The 20,721-nt window shown below is 40.3% G+C and overlaps 1 long non-coding RNA gene across 1 annotated transcript; it reads right to left on the bottom strand.

Moving 5' to 3' along the window:
* Nucleotides 1-899: 899 nt before the first annotated feature.
* Nucleotides 900-5,358, bottom strand: LOC135981141 (uncharacterized). The gene is made up of 3 exons (XR_010598103.1): nucleotides 5,168-5,358; nucleotides 1,790-1,867; nucleotides 900-1,062 (listed from the first exon to the last, which is right to left on the bottom strand). It is a non-coding gene; the product is annotated as an uncharacterized LOC135981141 (long non-coding RNA).
* Between the last annotated feature and the right edge of the window lie 15,363 nt (nucleotides 5,359-20,721).

The raw sequence follows: 20,721 nt of genomic DNA, 5'->3' as shown, positions 1-20,721 counted from the left end.
TCTACCCCTTCACTGCCACACAAGGGCTGCTCCCAACCTGCGATTCTGTAGAAACCAGCAGTTTTTTTCCCAAAAGGATTTTAAGGCCTTGACCATTGTCTGTTTCTTGTGCCCATGGATTTCCATTGTCCTTGCGCTCAGTTAAGAACACAAAGTTATTGGGTCCATATTTTCTCTCATTCACACCGGCACAGTTATGCAGTAATGGAGAGCAGAACAGGGTCCAATGACTCCAAGACAGCAGAAAAGACAACAGGGAATCTCATATCTTTGAACTACCTGTGAGGGGGCAAAAAACTATGGCAAAGGTGTTAGGTTTCTAAGCTACATGACCTGTAGGTCAGTCTTCTCTAGTAGTATTATTTCCAGTAAGGTTTATTTCATTATGTTTTAATTCAATATTTCTGGCATTTCATCCAGCACTGTTTAAAGGACAAAAACAAACAAAAACAAAACCGAGGGTTGTGACCAATTTTTTTACTCTTAGAATCTCTACACATTTGCTCAGCCCATAACTTGACTAGTGGTTACTAACACGAGGTTCTTGGCAGAAAATGTGCATCTCAGTGATCTATAATAAGCACATTTTAAAGATAAATAATTCTATATAAAGTCATTTTAAAATAAGGAGTATATAATCAGTTATTGTATAGACTTAAAATAACAGAATGTCAGAATTCAATTTGGTATTATATTATCTTAAAATGCAAGGTTCTTTATATTAGATATTTGATTCCATAAAACCATTTTCTATTTATTAATATATAGAACCATAAAATAATTCACAGTAGCGCAATTAATGATTTAGTATCACATATATACTTTCAAAGGAAATTTACACATGAAGAATGCAATTTAGCTGAATTACAAAAAGAAGCATGGCATGGATCTACCTTGGTTCGAGGGATATCATCAAACTGGGCTAGATATTTGGTATGAACATCCCATAATGGATCATATCCTCAGCTGGTGTAAATATACTTCAATAAGGATCTGGCACAATGAATTTTACCTGGCATCCCCCTCTTAATTGTATCATGTTTGCCTCAGTACAGTCACCACCTGAAATGACAATTCAGCCTGAAAAAGTTTCTAGCCATAAAAGACAATTTTTGTCCTCAAATATATACCCACAAGCCTCCCATGAGGTCAAAGGGAGCCGCAGGTATGTATCTGAAGACTGAATGTGGCCCAACATTGTGAAGTTATCACATACAAATATCAAAAACTGAGAGAAGAAACTTCTGGAAAGTGCATCTTCTCTCATGTCTTTCAAATTGATTAAAACAAGGCAAAAATAAAGGAAAATGGAATCTTTTAGTACTTGGGTTGGGTTGACTGTAACAAAAGGGCATGTTATAGCCCGATTAATAAAATATATTCAGATGTAAAGGTTAGAGAGCTTGATGTTCATGTCTTAAAAACTGATATCATTAGAAACTGGGTCTCTTATAAATTAAAATAGCAATAGCTTGGCAGATTTGTGATATTTTAGTCAATAGTAAACTGATAAGAGGCAGTAAGTTTAAGGAAGGCATATTAATCAAGTATAGTGTTCTCACACCTCCTCAAATGACCAATAATTCTTTATAAGAAAAAAAAAGTATTTTTGTCATCAAAAACAGTAACAATATTTTATCTGGTTTTATCATAGAAAGGTGCCAAAGTGGTTTTGAAACTACGTTTAAAATTGTCACTATTAAATACAAATAAGATAGCATTCCTGAATGCTGCTTAATTTCTGATAGATCACTTTTCTGGAGTCTATATCCTGCATTGGAAAACTAACCTGATGGGGTTTTTCCTGTGTCTGTCTTAGTGTTGGAAGAGCATTCACGTATGTGATCCTAAACAGAACTTGACAATTCTGCAAATGGAAAACAAATGACAGTCAAAGAACTGAACTTAATTCTGTGGTAGGTCACAGAATCTAGTCGTTCTTCATCTGTTTACACTGACTTCAGTGAGACTGTTCTCATGCTTTAAGTTAAGCATGAGCATAAGTGCTTTGTTGGGTCAAGGCTGTGTGCTCCACTCCCTTACAGAGAACAAAATTAGGCCCTCTTCTGCCCACATCTACTTATGCAGCACAGAAAGTCATGCAAATGGTGTCCAAGATTAGTACCTAAAGAAGGTCACAGCAGAAGATGATGGAGGGAACAAGAGATTCAGGGGATAGAGGAAGAACATGAAATGGGGACTGGAGACAGAGGGCATAGAAAGGTCTACTTAGCCTGATATGGAGAGTATGCAATGCTCCAGCAAGAGTGTATGGTGGGGAGGAAGGTGAAAATAAATGATGAAATATATATCAGAGAGGAACTTGGTGGACCCCATAACTGTCCCTCTCCACACTACCTACTTTTAAAAAATAAAAATGTAGATTTTTTGTAAAGAAAGTCACATCGCTATTTGGGTGTTATCTGGATTCCATTAGAACACACTTTAAACCTGAACTTTTTTAAAACCACATTTTTTGTTTGAAAGTATGGAGTAATTTACTTTTGCATGAAGTTCTACAACAACCGTACCATACTCATTTCCTCATACCTCGGGTAACACTATAGGCATTCCATTGAGTGCATACCTTTAAAAATCTCCTTTTCATCCCCTCAAATTACACAATTGACTCCTACATTTGGATCCCAATCCTATATTCCTTTTGCACACACAAAAAAAAAGAGTTCTGGATCCCTAATTGGCCTTACAACTGAAAATTCATTTGACACAACTGTGATTTTGTAAATGCCTGAAGAGCCAGAAGAGAAGTGTGAGATAAGTAACAAATTAAAAATTAGAACTAGAGGAAGATTTAAAAAAAGCTTCATATATGGTTACCCCTCTAGGTACTATTATTTGAATTTAGGATGCCTATACTTACATTACCCGGCATTGTGGTAAATAGTCTTTGAACAACACCAAGAGACAATCTATTTGGGAGAGGGAGGAGACCTCCTTTGGGGAAAGGGGTCCTTTTACTTTAATAGGGCCAGCATCCAGTATAGTCTCTTCAAAAAAGTCATCAGCCCTTTAGGCTACTTTCTTCAAAGACAAGGTTCCCAATACACATACAAAATCCCAAACAAAGTAAATAAATTTGGTGACTCTTTCTCCCAAGCGTAGCAGTTATCTTCTGGCTTGCCTCATTATCTGCTGTTAGTAACTGGTTTCAGCTATCCTCAGATCTCCCCCTTGAGTACATGAGGAAACTGCTCCTCTGAGTCCTAGATTCCAACTTTCTCCATTTGTAAGAGAAACTGAATGATCTGGGAACCAAGGTCCAGATCCCCAAAGGAATTTAAGCACCTACTTCCATTGAAATTTATGGGAATTAGGCACCTAGATCTCTTTGAGGATCTTGTCTTGAGATGCCTAAGATCTCCCTTTTAGGTCTAAAGTAGCTATACTGCTCAACATCCCACTCCCTTTATGTCAATGTCTCCTTTTGAGCCTTTAAGGAAATGGATATGCAGATCAAAAATGTGAAATTTCTGGAAATGACTGATCAATTATTTTAACTGTAAGCACAGCTCTGCAAAAAGAGGTTTTGGTCATTTGCAAAACCAGCAAAAATGTATGTCTTCTCTATACTCAAAGTTTGCACTTCCACTTCAACTTATTATTACTACTACGACAAAACAATTATTAACAGACAAAAAATTACCATTTTTGTCTTAGTAAACACCTTGTCTGAGTTTTTGCAAGTCCAAACAAGCGTTCTCAGTAACAAACATGGCTCCAGTGAATTTGTCCAATACCTTTACAAAATGGAAATGTAGCAGAAATAGAAACTAATGCAGACGCAGCAATGCTTTTCATTCCACAGCTTTTGGGAATAGATGTGGATTTGCTATTGACATTTCATAAGTCAAACGCTTTTTCACTGTGTAAATTTGTGAATACTCACTTAACTGAGACAAAATAGGCCACCAGATTCTGCCATTCCTATTCATGCTGAGGATGGTCTACTCTATGAGTAGTCCGACTACATTCATAAGACTACAAGCTGAATATGAATTTAAGTTTGAATGTATCTTGCCCATACATGGCCAAGAAAGGTTTCTTAAGTAAAAATGTAGTCCTTTAAATTCTGCCTTAAATGCTGGTGCCTGTTAGGTTTTCTTAAAAATATATGAACAACATGTACCGTCCCCAAACCCAAATTTATCTTTAAAAATGTTGGAGAAATTCAAAATTGACTACTATATACCTTTCTGGACTAAGGCCAATAGAATTTTAAGACTCCATCTATCACTGCAATCTGATTGATCTTTTTGTGTGTGTTTGTGCAATGACATAGGACTAAATTCACCACTGGCATCAGTGGGTGCTACTTCAGTGGAACTGTGTCATCGTATGCCAGTGGAATGTTAGGCTCACATTGTTTGAGAGAAAAATGTTTTATAAAATACAATAAAATCTGATGATGAGTCTTCTTAAAAATATTTTGACTAGAAACCTTTCAGAGAACAGAATGGATGAAGTTCCTTAGTGGCCTTTCACAATAGCCGCTATACTGATGAACATCTGGATTCCTTGGTGCTGTTTCGTTGTTTACCTTCTAATCTGTAGTGTATTAGATTTTTATGTGTTCATAAATGGCAGCAAAAGGCTGTGTTAAACAGAAATAGAGGATGAAGACAATTTTTTCCATTAACAATACATTTCCCTTTGGAGTCTGAGGTAAATTACTGGTTTATTCCAGGAATGGAAACCTCAAGTCAACTGCCTTTTATTTGTGAAACATTACTATTATAGCTCCTATCTGGAGATTTTTCTTTACAAGAAAAATCTCAAAACTATTTTTGTGCACAAGTTACACTAAGAAACTATTTATAGACAAATATAAGCACAGGACTACCATAGATAATACTGAAAAGTGCATTCACATAAGTTATTTAGTTGACTGACAAAATCAGTAGAAAAAGCACACCTAAAACAATACTAATAGCAGTTTTCTTCCAGTTCTAGCCCTCTTCAGGGAAAAGTAGTCTGAAAGAGCGACAACCTTGCTATTCCTATTATTATGTCCTACTGGGAAAAGGTAGTGACCGGGAGATACATATTAAACTACTCTCAATAGTCATGTCAGGATCCTGGGCAAAGGCACGCAGGACTGGGGCAGGAGCTTGGGATCCAGAACTGAAATCAGGGGTCAGAGCCTTACCAGGGTCAAGAGTCAAGTTGAAGGTCAAGCCACAGTCAAAGCCAGAAACAGTCAGGAATCAGGCCACGGGTCAATATCAGGTATCCGGGTCTGTGTTGGAGTTCTAGGGGTCAATTGGGAGTCAGAATTCAGGTCGGTGCCAGAATTCAGAAACTCAGGAGCAGGGCAAGCATAACAACAAGCTAGGAACCCATATTGTTGTCTGGATGCTTCTTGGCATGCTCCATGGGCTTATATAGGGCCAAGGAGCCAATCAAGGATTGCTAAAACCACCGTCAGTCAGATGACTCAAGGCAGAACTTCCTGTGGCATTCAATTACTGCAGATTGTGGATCACAGGGAACCCCTCCCCCCCCCATTACAGCTGCTGATAAACAGCAGTGTGGGAATTTTAATTACCTGGAAGCCATGCAACCCTGGGTTCAAGTCCCACTGAGCTTTATATTATGGAGTTGGTTTTATTGTTTTGTTAATCTGATAGCAATCAAAGAGAGAAGGCTGTTTATTTTATATATTTCTTGGTATTTTGATGTTAGCATACATGGAAGGACCATGATATCTTGGCTAAATCCTTCTCATTTTGGAAGTGTTTCCATTGACTTCAATGGGTGTTGAAGCAAGCTCCTTATTTGTGCAAGAATGTAATCCTGTTTTCCTTGTTAATAGCACTGCTTACATAAGCTTGCATAGCAGGTTTTGACCTTACTGTATACTTGCAATGTCTTTTTTCCCCGCAAATATATGTTGGAGAAATAGCTCTGTAACTATTCCAAACAAAAAAATGCTAAGGGGGTGTTGAAACCTTTTCCCTGGATGGGATTTTTCAAAGGTGTCTAAGTGACTTAGGTGCAAAAGATCCAGGGTCTTTCACTAGGACTTGAGCTAAATCATGTACATGTTTTTGAAAAATTCTATCCCTTATGAATTCTTATAATAATATTTCACCCTATACAGCAACTTTCATTTGAAGAGCTCAATGAACGTCACTAATCTATCATCCCTCCACATCCTGGAGGTAGTGTGTGACACCCCTGATTTCTGCAAATGTGTCAGTAGCTAATTCAGTTAAGAATTCTAGACACCACAGTTGCCTCTCAAAATGTATCTGTAGCATCAGAACCCACACAAAATTATGTGTTATCCTAGGACCCTTCCAACAGTCTATGAACAAAGCAAACTGTAGTCACAGCAAGGCCAGAGCAGCCTATAGGGTTAGGTGAGACCATGAGTGATCCCACAAATAACATTTAATTTAAATATATAAACTTAAATTTAAGATATCACCAGAAAAATATTTATATATTATATTGATATGTAGGATGCGTATTTTATAAAGGCAACCAAATAATACCATAATGATAGACCCACATTTGTTTAGAAATGTGGTTGTACAGGATGGAAGGACAGAATTTGATTCACTCTGATTTTCTGATTTACCTTTGGAAAAAAGAATTCTCCAACCTTCTCTACAGTAAATTCCATTCAGCCTTTTTGTAATGTCACCATTTTTGTCCTTTTAAGTGCTTTCATTCCCACAGGTAGTTGAAAGAGCTTACAAGTCACAGCTGCAAATACATTATGAGAAATGTTTGCATTATAACTATGATTTTAACTCCCTTCTAATTTTCTCAAAAAATTATTATTTTACCACATAGCTTCTCAAAGATAGCCCCTACTCAGAAGAGAATATTTTGGAAAAATCTGAGGTTAATTGGACAAGATGTTTAAATGAGGATACATTTCAAAAATTGTGGCATTTAATGTTTTAAAATTATTCTAGCTTCTTGTCAATTTTTAATCATAGAAATGTAAAGCTGGAAAGAACCTCAAGAGATCATCTAGTCCATCCTCCTAAGGAAGAAGTATACCTACACCATTCCTGACAGGTTTTTGTCTCACCTGTTCTTAAAAACCTCCAAAGAGAGAGATTCCACAACCTCCCTAGGTAACCTTTTCCAGTGCTTAGTATCCCATAAAAGTAGATTTAGCCTTTTATTTTACTTAGCAGTAATACAAGGAACCTACAGGCCTGTAAAATATTAGCTTAAGCCATTAGCATGTGGCATAAATTAGCATAAAGGTTTGAGACCTATGACCTTTAGCATAGAAAAATGGCCTGACAGTTTCCCTGAGTTTGGGGCAACTTGGAATAGCATGCTTAAGGGGGCATTTTGTACATAATAATACCGGGTAACCAGAGGGACCTTGAACTGATACTAAGTTTGGATATTTTAAGATGGACAGTTGGCAGCTGCTTAACCACAGACTTGCTTTGGGAACAAATTGATGTATATGGTAATAAGTTAAAATCATTAATATACTAACCTGTAGGATAAAAGCCATCCCAACATTATTAGAGTGAGGTTATTAGACGGGGTCAAGGGAGGCTGGGCATTCAAATGAATATTTATGACAAGCCCTAGGTCCTATAATAGGGCAGACCACCATGTAAGGTGTGTTTGTGTGTGTGGAGATTGGCATTGTTGGATCCACCTGGATCCAGACCATAGGACTCGTTTGGAATGCCAAGGCCAGAGCAAGTTCTTTGTCTTTCATCACCAGATTCCCAAAGAAGTGTTTGGATATATATGCAAGAATGGTACAATAACATTAACTTTGTACTTTTGTTATCTTTTTTTATGTGGTTTGGAGCTTTTGTGTCTTACTAATTGTGTTAATAAAAGTGGTGAAAGCTTTGCTCTGGCCTCGGTGTAAGTGTCCTCTTTGTGCACACGGGGTTCCCAACCAGCTACTGAAACTGATAACCTTGATTCTGTTGTGCCTGATTCTGGGACTAGAACCCTACAATCCAACTGCTCTTTAAATTAGTCTTAATTGTCAGTAACCATCAATAACCACTAAAGAACTGGCTACAATAGTTAGAAAGCTTTTCCTAATATCTAATCTAAATCTCCCTTGCTGCAAACTAAGCTGATTACATCTTGTCCTACTCTTGGTAGAAATGGAGAACAATTGATTATCATCCTCTTCATAAGAGCCTTTCACATATCTGAAGACTGTTATCATGTCACACCTCAGTCTTCTCTTCTTTAAGCTAACCAGGCCAAATTCTTTTACTTAGGTCAGGCTTTCCAAACCTCTTATAATTTTTGTTGCTCTCTTGTGGACTCTCTCCACTTTGTTCATAACTTTCTTAAATCGTGGTGCCCGAAAGTGCACACAGTACTCCAGCTGAGGCCTCACCAGTGTAAGAATTACAACACACAGGAATAAGAGCATAAAATTATTTTGGAATGATAAAGCCTCATGCTGCAAAATGATCTCCATAAGTGATATAACTTCATGGTCAAGTAGGGTTGCCAACACTCTCAGTTTCGCCGAGAGTCTCCTGGAATCGGGCTCAATCTTCCGGCAGCTACTGAAGCCAAACCCGGAGATTTTAGGCCTCTAAATGTCTGGCAGCGCAGCGGGGCTAAGGCAGGCTCCCTGCCTGCCCTGGCTCCGCGCTACTCCCGAAAGTGGCCGGCATGTCCCTGCAGCCCCTGGGGCGGGGCCAGGGGATCTCCACATGCTGCCCATGCCCTGAGCACCAACTCCACAGTTCCCATTGGTCGGGAATTGAGGCCAATGGGAGCAGCGGGGGCGGTACCTGCGGGCGTGGGCAGTGCACAGAGCCCCTGCTGCCACCCCCCTCAAGGGCTGCAAGGACATGCCAGCTGCTTCCAGGAGACATGTGGGGCCACGGCAGGCAGAGAGCCTGCCTTAGCCCTGCTGCGCCATTGACTGGTAGCCATCTGAGGTAAGCGCTGCCCGGCTGGACCCCACACTCCTCACCCCCTCCCGCACCCCAACCCCCTGCTCCTGCCCAGAGCCCCCTTCTGCACCCAAACTCCTTCCCAGAGCCCGCAGCCCCTCCCGCATCCCAATCCCCTGCCCCAGCCCTAAGCCCCCTCCTGGAGCCTGCACCTTGCACCCCCCACACACACCGAACCTTCTGCCCCAGCATTGAACACCCTCCAGCACCCAAACTCTCTCCCAGAGCTTGCACCCTGCACCCCCTCCTGCACTGCACCCCTTGCCCCAGGCTCAGCCTGGAGCCCCCTCCCACACTCCGAACCTCTTGGCCTCAGCCTAGAGCCCGCACCCCCTCCCGCACTCCAACCCCCTGCCCCAGCCTTGTGAAAGTACGTGAGGGTTGGGGAGACAAGTGATGGAGGGAGTGGGGATGGAGTGAGCAGGGCGGGACCTCAGGGAAGGGGTGGGGCAGGTCCTCAGGGAAGGGAAGGGGCAAAGGTGTTTGGGTTTGCATGATTAGACAATTGGCAACCCTATGGTCAAGTATAGCAAATGGTACAAGTGCCATGCCAGTTAACAAAAGCTTTAACTAAGGCTACATCTATACTACAGTGGGGATTGATGCTCTGAGATCGATCCACCAGTGGTCGATTTAGCGGTTCTAATGAAGACTCACCAATTAGACAGCAAATCACTCTCCAGTTGACCCCTGTACTCTACCCCCGACGAGAAGAGTAAAGTAAGTCAAAAGGAGAGTTTCTCCCGCCAACCCCTGTGGTGTAGACCCTGTGGTAACTCGACCTAAGATACGTCGACTCCAGCTATGTTATTCACGTAGCTGGAGTTGCATAGCATAGGTCGACTTACCGCGATAGTGTAGACATAGCCTAAGAAAAGTTTCTAGTCCTTTCATTTAATGAAGACAGCCTTCAAAGCATAACCTGATCAGTAGGATCCTAAGTGTGGTACAGTAATTCCTCCTAAAAATCACAAGAATTTCTAGGAAAAATCACAACCTCTCCAACTGCACTTTCTCCTATTCCCCTCCCCACTGCCAGCCATCAGAATTCTTTCACAAGAATCTAGCAGCAGTCTCTCTCTCGCAACAGCAGAATCTACACCCCTTGCCATCCCTTTTGGATCCCTGATTTCATTAGCAGTTCCCCCACAACAGTAATGAGAATCTGGTGGCATGAACCTGTATCTGAACCACCACTTTCTTTCCATGAACTTCTCATAAATAAGAACACAATCAAATGTTCATTATAAAGTGCAAAAAGGGGTTGCAAATCTGTTGAAGCCAACTGGCAGGTTTTGTTTGCGAGGACATTTGTGAATACTTTTCATTTGCTGTATTTAACTCTGCACTTATTACTTCTTTTTTTTAAGTTTCTTAGTATAAATTCTTCTCTGCTTCTAATATGATGTTCTCAAGTAGCTTCCAAGCTCATTCAATGGTTTAAGCTTTTTACTTTGCCCTTCAGCCTGCTCTTTGCCAATTTCTTTTCAGCTTTTCAAATCTGCCCTTTCAAAGTTCACCATCACAGAGCTATCCTTTTGTAAAAATCAGAACCTTTATGCTGAACATCCTCGGACAAATCTTCAAGCTCCATGTGTGGCTCCATTGACTGCAATAGAGCTAGGTCAATTTATACCAGCAGAGGGGTTGGCCCCATATCTTTGTGTTTCATTGCAGCATTTCCTAGATTTATAGCTAATGAATTGAAATCTTCTCAAGTTTCAATAATGGCCTCAAAGTACCCTCCTTCCTCCTACTCCACTTTTGGGGCGGGGGCAGGCAAGGATTGTTGTAAGTCCTCTACTCAAGAGTTTGACGCATGGAGACAGAGAAACTTGCTCTGCATGGGGTAATGCTGCTGTTCCAGGATACAGCTCAGAGCCTTAATTCTGACAGCAAGGAACAGAACACGATAGGAGTGTATCTCACGGCTCCTGCTTTCCTTTTTGGCAAGAGTTTGCTCCTCCAAGCCAGCAGGTGTTTAATGCTATTAAGTTTACAGGTAATGAAAGCTGTTGAATTTTAAAACATCTGGGTAACATAAATTATCAGAAACCCTTTTCAGTCGAGGGCTATAAAGTGATTTTGAAATCTGCCGAAAAGCATTAGGACAAAAATGTGTTTATTTCTGAACATGTGCCCATGTGGCTGTGGGATACCACTAATATCCTCATGCTTGTGACTATAATGCCCATAGCTTCTGAATCAGGAAATACTAGGAAGGCTTTCAGAAGCCAGATATCCCCAGCATTCACCATGCAATGGGTTCCATGTGGATCACATAATCAGTCATACAGAAAAGGAATTTCTTTTTCACATGGTTGCTGCAACCCGTCATGTCTGTTCCTGCACAGGGTTGATGTGTGCCACTCGGGTTGCTCCTGTGTGCAACATCAGATGCAAGGAGTAACACTGGCTAGAAAGAAATCACAAATCTGCCGAGTTCATTGGCTTTCACAAGAATGGACCAGTTATGTGTAATAACTACTGAACCACGTGAGAGGCTGAGAGAAGAATACAAAGTACTAGGAAAGATGTTTCATGCTTCAGTTCAGCTGACATTTTCTAATTTGGGTTTCTTAAGTCAGGTACCTAAATAGAAGTAGCTGGGTACTGATACTGAGCAGCCAGAGATCAATGGAAGATGTTAATATCAATGGGAGCTGCAGGTGTTGGGCCCCTCTGAAAATCAGGACACTAATTTAGGCACCTAACTATAAGTTGAAAAATTTTGGCCATTACTTTTAAATGAATTTTCTGCTATTTTTTAAATTAACAGAACTTACTGATCACAGACCTGGGACTCTTCTGCATAAGCCACAGTGCAAGCCCTGTTCTCTTTAGCACACTCCAGGGTTGGTATATTGGAGAGTGGGTTCTTTTCTCCTCCAAAGGTACTGTCATGATTTTGTTATTTGTTTTACAGTAGTGCCAAGAGTCCCCATCTGAGATTGGGGCCTCAGTGTGCTAGGCACTGTACATACACAGAGGGCACATCTTCACTACCCGCTGGATTGGCGGGTAGCAATTGATCTATTGGGGATCGATTTATCGAGTCTAGTGAAGACGCAATAAAATTGATCCCCGATGGCTCTGCCGTCGACTCCGGAAATCCACCGTGGCAAGAGGCGGAAGCAGAGTTGACGGCAGTGCGGCAGCAGTCGACTCGCCGCCGTCCTCACAGCCAGGTAAGTCGACCTAAAATACACAACTTCAGCTACGCTATTCACGTAGCTGAAGTTGCGTATCTTAGGTCGACACCCTCCCACCCCCGATAGTGTAGACCTAGCCAGAGTAAGAAACAGTCCCTACCCTGAAGACTTTAAAATCTAGACAAGACAGACAAAAGGGGTAAGGGAAACAGGCATAGATGAAGTAATTTGCCCAGTCCAGTGCCCTGTCCACTAAAACTAGACCATGCTGCCTCCCTATTTTCCCCTATGACTCTAGTTCTGCTACAACATTCTCCTCCTCCATCAAGATTTGCAACATCAGGATATGATATTTCTGTGAAGAATTTATAGTAAGTAAATTTAGCACATAAACAAAATACTGCAGTGACTTTATCCAGTTCATTAACAGTTATAATCATCAATGGGGGTAGGGGATTTTGAGAAACAAGTATGTTTTCATAAATTCTTTGAGGCGCAGTTATTTTAAGTGTTACCATACTGAAGTGGTTTGTGTAAACTAAAAATCTCAGCCTCACAGTTTCCCCAGATAACCATGCCTTAAAAATAAAGAGGCAAATTCTCAGGACCTCCCACAGCACAGGGTGGTTACTCATCTGTATGATTTGGCTCTCTCAGTTTCCTGTGGTGGAATTCTAACTTACGGTGATTGTTTCTTTTTCTATATCTGTTGAATTATTGGAAATTCACTCTGCCACTATCTCCCCTTTGCCAGATCCCACATACTGTATTGGGTATGTTATTTCTGCAGCCTGTTAAAACACAGGCTTTGTAATAAAAAGCTCTGACTTTTCCCCCCATGTACAGGAGAAGAGATTGTATAAATTGTTTTATAATCAATGGTAGATTATCAATGATCAGTTTTCCAATGGATTGCATTATTTCACTCATTTCCCCTCCCCCCCCACACACAATTTCATTGTGTGATGAACATTGACATTTTCATGCATTTTCCAAAATTTCACAAATATTTTAGCAATTGTGATTTTTGGTGGAAATTCACATTATAACATTGAAAATCTTCAAAAACAAGGATCATTCTTCCTTTCCCTTCCCTCTCTGTATATGGAATTTCATTACTGAACCCCGAGCCAGCCAAAGCTGAACTGTACAGGATGAGCTGATTTACATGGTTGCACTCTGGACCTATGGCACGTCCAAGTGGTTTTTTACAGGTTCAGCCTTGTCTTCACATTCTCATAAATGATATCCAATTCCAAACAAGATACAGACAAGAAAACTGCTTAACTAACTGGCTCGGAGATGTGTATTTCTTATTACTATTATTATTATTAATAAATAATAAATAGATAATGATAATAAAATAATAATAATATAGAACAAGGATAAGCACACACATCTTTTGCAATCCCCAATTGCTTTGGAGAACCATATATATTACTTAAGAAGCTTGCGCCACTACAGAGTTAAACTCTCCTGTGCTCATTCTGTCTGGAGTTCCTTTGTGCTCAAAACTGGGCTCCTAAGGTAGCTCTGTATGTATATTTTGTCGGTACTAAGCATGAGGATTGTCTACTCCAGTCAACTTAATCAATCAGGCGGTGTTACCTGTGACTCGGGCTGGTCTTTTCAGTCAAAACTTTTGCTCAGTGGAAAATTGGGTTTTAAACAAAATGAAAATTTACACAGAAACTGTCTGTTTTCATCCAAAAAACCAAAATCCAAGCACCCAAAAAGTTTACAGCTGAAAACTGAAACATTTGGGGTTTTTTTTTCAACAAAAAGGCAAAAATTCCCAAGAGGAAGAACAAAGAAACAAAAACATATTTTCCAGCCAGCTCTTCCGATCACTCTTTCACACATTATATAATCTTTTTTTTGTTCTGATTTCCAAAGAGACTAATTTAAGAGTTTGTATTATAATAGTTCCTGCAGCCATGGATTATTACCTGACACTAGGTTAATATTTTAAAAAATATCTGTTAATACTTTTAAATCCCAAAACTGACTCTTCTCAACCCATTTGAAAAGAATCAAGCTAAAGAAAAGATAACCTATAGGAATGCCCATGCAGTCCAAACTGCCCTGCTGACAAAAGAGCTTCTCTCTGTTCAGGATCAGAGGGGTCACAAGAAGGGATCTCTTTTAAATTAATCTCAAGGATTTGGCTTCATAGACTATTTCCGGAACTCAGTAAATATTTTCTTCTGTACACACTGATAGGAGTTTTGCCCTGTTGAAAACTCTGTATGTCCAGGGTATACAGCTTTACATGCAAATTGTTCCAGATTTTCACTGATGAAAGAGCAGAAGTTGGCCCTATATTTTTTAAACAATAAGATAATATATAATGGAAAAGGGGGGGTGGGAGAGTAGTCCTCTATGACCTTTGTAAATACACAATCACAGTCAAAGACTAAAGAAGAAATAGTCAGGTCAGGGAACATTGACTATAGTGGGAGAAGAAACCAGGAAATACAACCCTTGTGACGCACCACAGTGGCTCAGGCAGCTGCCGATCAACATCAAGCAGACATTAAATGTTTCAATTTTCCTGACAGAAATTCTGCCAAAATTGATCTTTCCCCACCAAAAAAAAATTCAGCTTTGACAAAACCTCATTTTCCAATGGGAAAATGTCAATTGTTTTTTAACCAGCCCTAATTGTGAACCCGTCAGGGCAGGGACTGTCTTTGTTTATACAGCACCTAGTATGGGGCCCTAATATCTGTTTAGAGTTCCTGGGCATTGCCTTCCATAGAAATAATTAAACATATTGTTTGTATCTTGGGTATTGTAGGTCTGGATCTCTTATCTGTGTTTTCAGACATGGAGGTATGAATTGTGTGGACCCCTGGAAAGTTGCATAAGCATTCCAAATAATATAATAATTAAAAAAAAACATTGGGAGGCACAATACAGCTGCTGACATCCTTTGCTCCTCAGACCATATTCCTACCCTTCACAGTTAATTATATTGTTCGTTGAAGCCAAATCCAGTGGAAAGTTCAGATATGCATTTATCACAACAATGGAAAGTGAATTTCTGTTTCTTTTCCTTTTCCTTTGTGCAAAGTCATTACCAAACATATTGACTTGGAACCCTGGGGATTTGGAAGCAGCCAGATTTGGAACAAGAATAAAAATACCAGGATTTTTCAGTTATAAAAAGAGTGAATTTGCGATACTAGAAAAAAGAGTCAAAAGCAGGTAAGGGATTGAGATTGAGAACTTTATATTTGAGAGGAATTAATTTTGTGTAATTAATTTATTTGGAAGATTTTTTTTAGAGAATCACTTACAATCTAAAAAGTTGGATCTCCTTTTTGCATATGAAGGAAGGTCCAATGAAGTCCAATATAGATCCCACTGCAGGGAATGGTAAAACTCCTATTTACTTCTAGGATTGAATACCATACTGGGATATAAGTGAGTGGGGGGAGAGGGGGGAGACAAAAACAATCAAAACAGAATTATTTAAACTTTTTATTTAATCCAAGCATTTGTGATCCTAACATTTGACTGATCACAGATATTTTGTAAAGCTAATTGTAAGAATACAGTATATTTTTACTCCTGTGGGCATTATGGTAATTGTTAACAGTGGCTTGGTCTCTGTTGCTAATGGTCATAACATAGAGTATAGCTTTCTTTTTTTCTGACTGCTACCTTAGTTGTAAAGCAGCAGGAGTTGCTGACCATTCCAACTCACAAGTCAGTCAGCAGTTCATCTTTAAGGATTGATCAAAGTTCATATTTTCAGTAACACAATGCCTCCAGGGAGATACCCCACTTCTCACTATTCAAAATATACAACAGGAAGCTGGAAATATCAGCCATTAGCTTTTAGCTATTCCTTACCCAGTAATCTCCTTGAAAAAAACAACAACCTGGACCCAGTTATTTTAATGATGCTTCTGTTAACACATGATGCTAGATATCTATATTGTTCCATTTCAAGTACCAACCAAATGTTTCATAATCAACTTTTTTAGCTCATAGGAGATACAAAATTCAATCAAATGCGGGCTTACGTGGAGGGAAGCTATGTTTAAACATTATTCCCTGCCTGCCTGCAGAATATAATACTTTTTAAAAGCTCATTTGACACATAGAAATACATTTCACTACCCATAAACACAGTAGCTGTATGTATAAGAGAACAGGTAAATTAAACTATCTAAATGAAATGCACTGAACAACAGGAGGGGAAGACAACTGAATTTAAATCAGTTACAATTGAGGTTAGTTATATCAAATGTTTAAAAAAAACCCACCAAAACCTCTGAAATATTTATGTTCAGAAATCTTGCTAAAAAAACTTCACATTTGTGAACAAACAACGTCACTTGTCCCATAACCTCAGCCGTACAGAAAGCAATGCCATCCACAGCCTCAGAAACAACTCTGACATAATCAAAGGGGCTGACAAAGGAGGTGCTGTTATCATAATGAACAGGTCGGATTATGAACAGGAGGCTGCCAGGCAACTCTCCAAGACCACATTCTACAGGCCACTATCCTCTGATCCCACTGAGGAATACCCAAAGAAACTACACCATCATCTGCTCAAGAAATTCCCGGCTACAGTACGGGAACAAATCTACATGGACACACCCCCAGAACCCCGACCAGGGTATTCTATCTGGTACCCAAGATCCATAAACCCAGAAACCCTGGACGCCCCATCATCTCAGGCACTGGCACTCTTACAGCAGGATTATCCAGCTATTTGGACTCTCTCCTCAGACCCTACGCTACCAGCACTCCCAGCTATCTTCAAGACACCACCGACTTCCTGAGGAAACTACAATGCATTGGTGATCTTCCTGAAAACACCATCCTGGCCACCATGGATGTAGAAGCACTTTACACCAATATTCCACATGAGGATGGACTACAAGCTGTCAGGAACAGTATCCCTGATGAGGCCACAGCATGCCTGGTGGCTGAGCTTTGTGACTTTGTCCTCACCCACAACCACTTCAGATTTGGGGACAACTTACATCTTCAAGTCAGTGGCACTGCTATGGGTACCCGCATGGCCCCACAGTATGCCAACATTTTTATGGCTGACCTTGAACAACGCTTCCTCAGTTCTCGTCTCCTAGTGCCCCTCCTCTACTTGCGCTAAATTGATGACATCTTCATCATATGGACCCACGGATAGGAGGCCCTTGAAGAATTCCACCTGTACTTCAACAATTTCCACCCCACCATCAACCTCAGTCTGGACCAGTCCACACAAGAGATCCACTTCCTGGACACTACAGTGCAAATAAGTGATGGTCACATAAAAACCACCCTATACCGGAAACCTACTGACCGCTATACGTACCTACATGCCTCCAGCTTCCATCCAAGACACATCACACGATCCATTGTCTACAGCCAAGCCATAAGATACAACCGAATTTGCTCCAACCCCTCAGACAAAGACAAACACCTAAAAGATCTTTATCAAGCATTCTTAAAACTACAATACCCACCTGGGGAAGTGAGGAAACAGATTGACAGAGCAAGATGGGTACCCAGAAATCACCTACTACAGGACAGGCCCAACAAGGACAATAACAGAACACCACTGGCCATCACATACAGCTCCCAGCTAAAACCTCTCCAGCGCATTATCCACGATCTACAACCTATCCTGGAAAATGATCCCTCACTCTCACAAACCTTGGGAGGTAGGCCAGTCCTTACAGACAACCCCGCAACCTGAAGCAAATACTCACCAGCAACTACACACCACATCCCAGAAACACCAACCCAGGAACCAATCCCTGTAGCAAACCTCGTTGCCTACTCTGTCCCCATATCTACTCTGTGACACCATCAGAGGACCCAACCACATCAGCCACACCATCAAGGGCTCATTCACCTCCACATCTACTAATGTTATATATGCCATCATGTGCCAGAAATGCCCCTCTGCTATGTACATTGGCCAAACCGGACAGTCCCTCCGCAAAAGAATAAATGGACACAAATCGGACATCAGGAATGGTAACATACAAAAGCCAGTAAGACCAATCTCCCTGGTCATTCTATTACAGATTTAAAAGTCACTATTGTTGAACAAAAAACCTTCAGAAACAGACTTTAAAGAGAAACAGCAGAACTAAAATTCATTTGCAAATTTAACACCATTAATCTGGGCTTGAATAGGGACTGGGAGTGACTGGCTCATTACAGAAGCAGCTTTTCCTCTCCTGGAATTGACACCTCCTCATCTATTATTGGGAGTGGACTACATCCACCCTGATTGAATTGGCCCTGTCAACACTGGTTCTCCACTTGCAAAGTAACTCCCTTCTCACCATGTGTCAGTATATAATGCCTGCATCTGTAACTTTCACTCTATGCATCCGAAGAAGTGAGGTTTTTACCCACGAAAGCTTATGCCCAAATAAATCTGTTAGTCTTTAAGGTGCCTCCAGACTCCTTGTTGTTTTCACAATTCTTGACTCTGGCAGTTCCTGCTATAATAATGATCTGGACACATTCTGACCCCTGATAGATCTCATTGCAGGATCAGGGCCCAGCTTGTCCACTCGGCTCTTAGCTGCTATGACTGGACCCAGATTCTCTGAAGTCTCTCTCTTCTTTAATAAAAAGCTACATTGTATTAGTTTACTTGCTTCAGGCAGCTCTCTAAGTATGTTCATGTCAACGTAAATATCATGACCCAATGCATCAAATTTGTTTTATTTTTATGCATTTATTTCAATCAGGATTTTTTACCCACTTTTTTTTTTCTATATTCAGTACACCAAGCACTAACAGTGGGAACCTTAAAATACCCCCCGTGGTACTAGAGTTGTGAAAAATTGAGATACCTGACTTACTGAATTATTTCCAAATACAGTAGTTCTCTATGCATCTCTGGTACAAAGGGAAAAAAGTGAAACTTACTCATTAAAAGAAAACCTGTTTGGTTTGTTTGAAGTGTGAAGGTCTTATGTTATGTAGTTAGAAATTATACTTCCTTACATGTTTCTTAATCTGATGCAGTTTTTTCCCCTCTTGCTTTTAATTTGACATGCCAGTCAAAATTAACATTAGGGAAAACAACAAACATAAACCTTGTAATTTATATGCCTTCACATCATACACCATAATAGCTCTTATCTTGGCAAAAGTTAGCAGGTTGTTCTTTGCTCTCAGGAGAAAATAGGATTCATTTGGGGTTTTAATGGAGTTTTAGGGTTATAGTAACTCAAATTAAACTAAATCGTCATTCATTATTCCTGAATCTCATGTGGTATATATTCTTTTTTTGCCCTTTGTTAGTTTATGACTCTGAAACTCACACAAAGTGACAACTAGAAACCTGTATGTTGAATAATTGCTTGATGCACACTATCTACACCCTACTGTAACTAGTTAGGGAGATACTCTCTACGTAAAAAGCAACAGAGAAACCTGTGGCACCTTTAAGACTAACAGATGTATTGGGGCATAAGCTTTCGTGGGTGAATGCCCACTTCGTCCGACAAAGCCAGATGGACTAGCTGTAGGCCGGAATCACCGGAATCACCTGCATTGCATGATTACCACAACCAGTGCAATTTGTGAAACAAATCTATTAGTGTAACTTGGAAAAAAGAATAAAAAATGTTCAGTTCACTGGCAGACTCAAGCATAATTACAGTGCCTCCCAAACTATAATGTGTTTCTATGTTGCAGCACCTTGTGATTGGGTCAGGCTGCCTGACATTTGCAAGGTGTTGTTGCTATTATAAAGAATGTTATCCAAAGGAAAGTGAGGCGACACAGCAAAAATTAATTACCACCGACGTCTAACAAAGCAAAATAAATTAAAAAGTGGTTGACTTGCATTCTGTTTATGTCTAACTGGATTCAAAGGAGAAACCAACCATTGTTAACCCTTTTAGATTCAGCAACAGTCAGCAAATTCATTCCACTTTGCTAAGTCAAAATAAGAGTTTGTCTCTGCTCTCACCAACACATTTAGGTTCAATAACTAAGTTGTCCCCAACCTGGACCTAAGAAGGAAGGTGGCAGTAGACCTATAAAAAAAAACTAGCCTTATTCTAAAACTATCCAATATTTATTACCATATAACTTTAGTTTTCTGTCGTTACATCTTTTGTGTCAAGAACCCCACCACCATCTCTCTCTCTCTCACAACCTTGGTTTCATTTTTTACTCTTCTCTGTCCCTTCTCCTCACACATTGACAATCTCCCTGGGTTTCTCTCTATAAAATTGCCCAAATCCATCCATTACTTTCCTTTCCCCAAAAAATGACATTTGTCCAATCTTTAATCAGGGAGGCTGATGCCTGTTTCTTTCCAATCTCCCTGGTTTTCTCCACTGCCCATTCCAGTTCACAGCTTCAGAAGTTATCTGCTTTAACCATCCCTCTGAACATGTTCTACCGCTCTGAGAATCCATTCAATGAACTCCCGCTGACCTCCTATAACAATTCAAGGTCCTCGTATGCTCCCTGCATACCCTACCCATAGACACTGCTCATCTCCTTTTGCTCCTCCATCACATACCTACTTTGTTCAGTTCAAACTTCTCTGAGCACTGCCTTCACATCACCCCTGAACCTAGAGCTCCCTTTCTGCTCCTGTTTGCAATCCCTTCTTCAAGGCC

Source organism: Chrysemys picta, chromosome 2 (genome assembly GCF_011386835.1).
Source record: "Chrysemys picta bellii isolate R12L10 chromosome 2, ASM1138683v2, whole genome shotgun sequence".
Classification (NCBI taxonomy): domain Eukaryota; kingdom Metazoa; phylum Chordata; order Testudines; family Emydidae; genus Chrysemys; species Chrysemys picta.
This window is presented reverse-complemented; position numbering and strand designations above follow the sequence as displayed.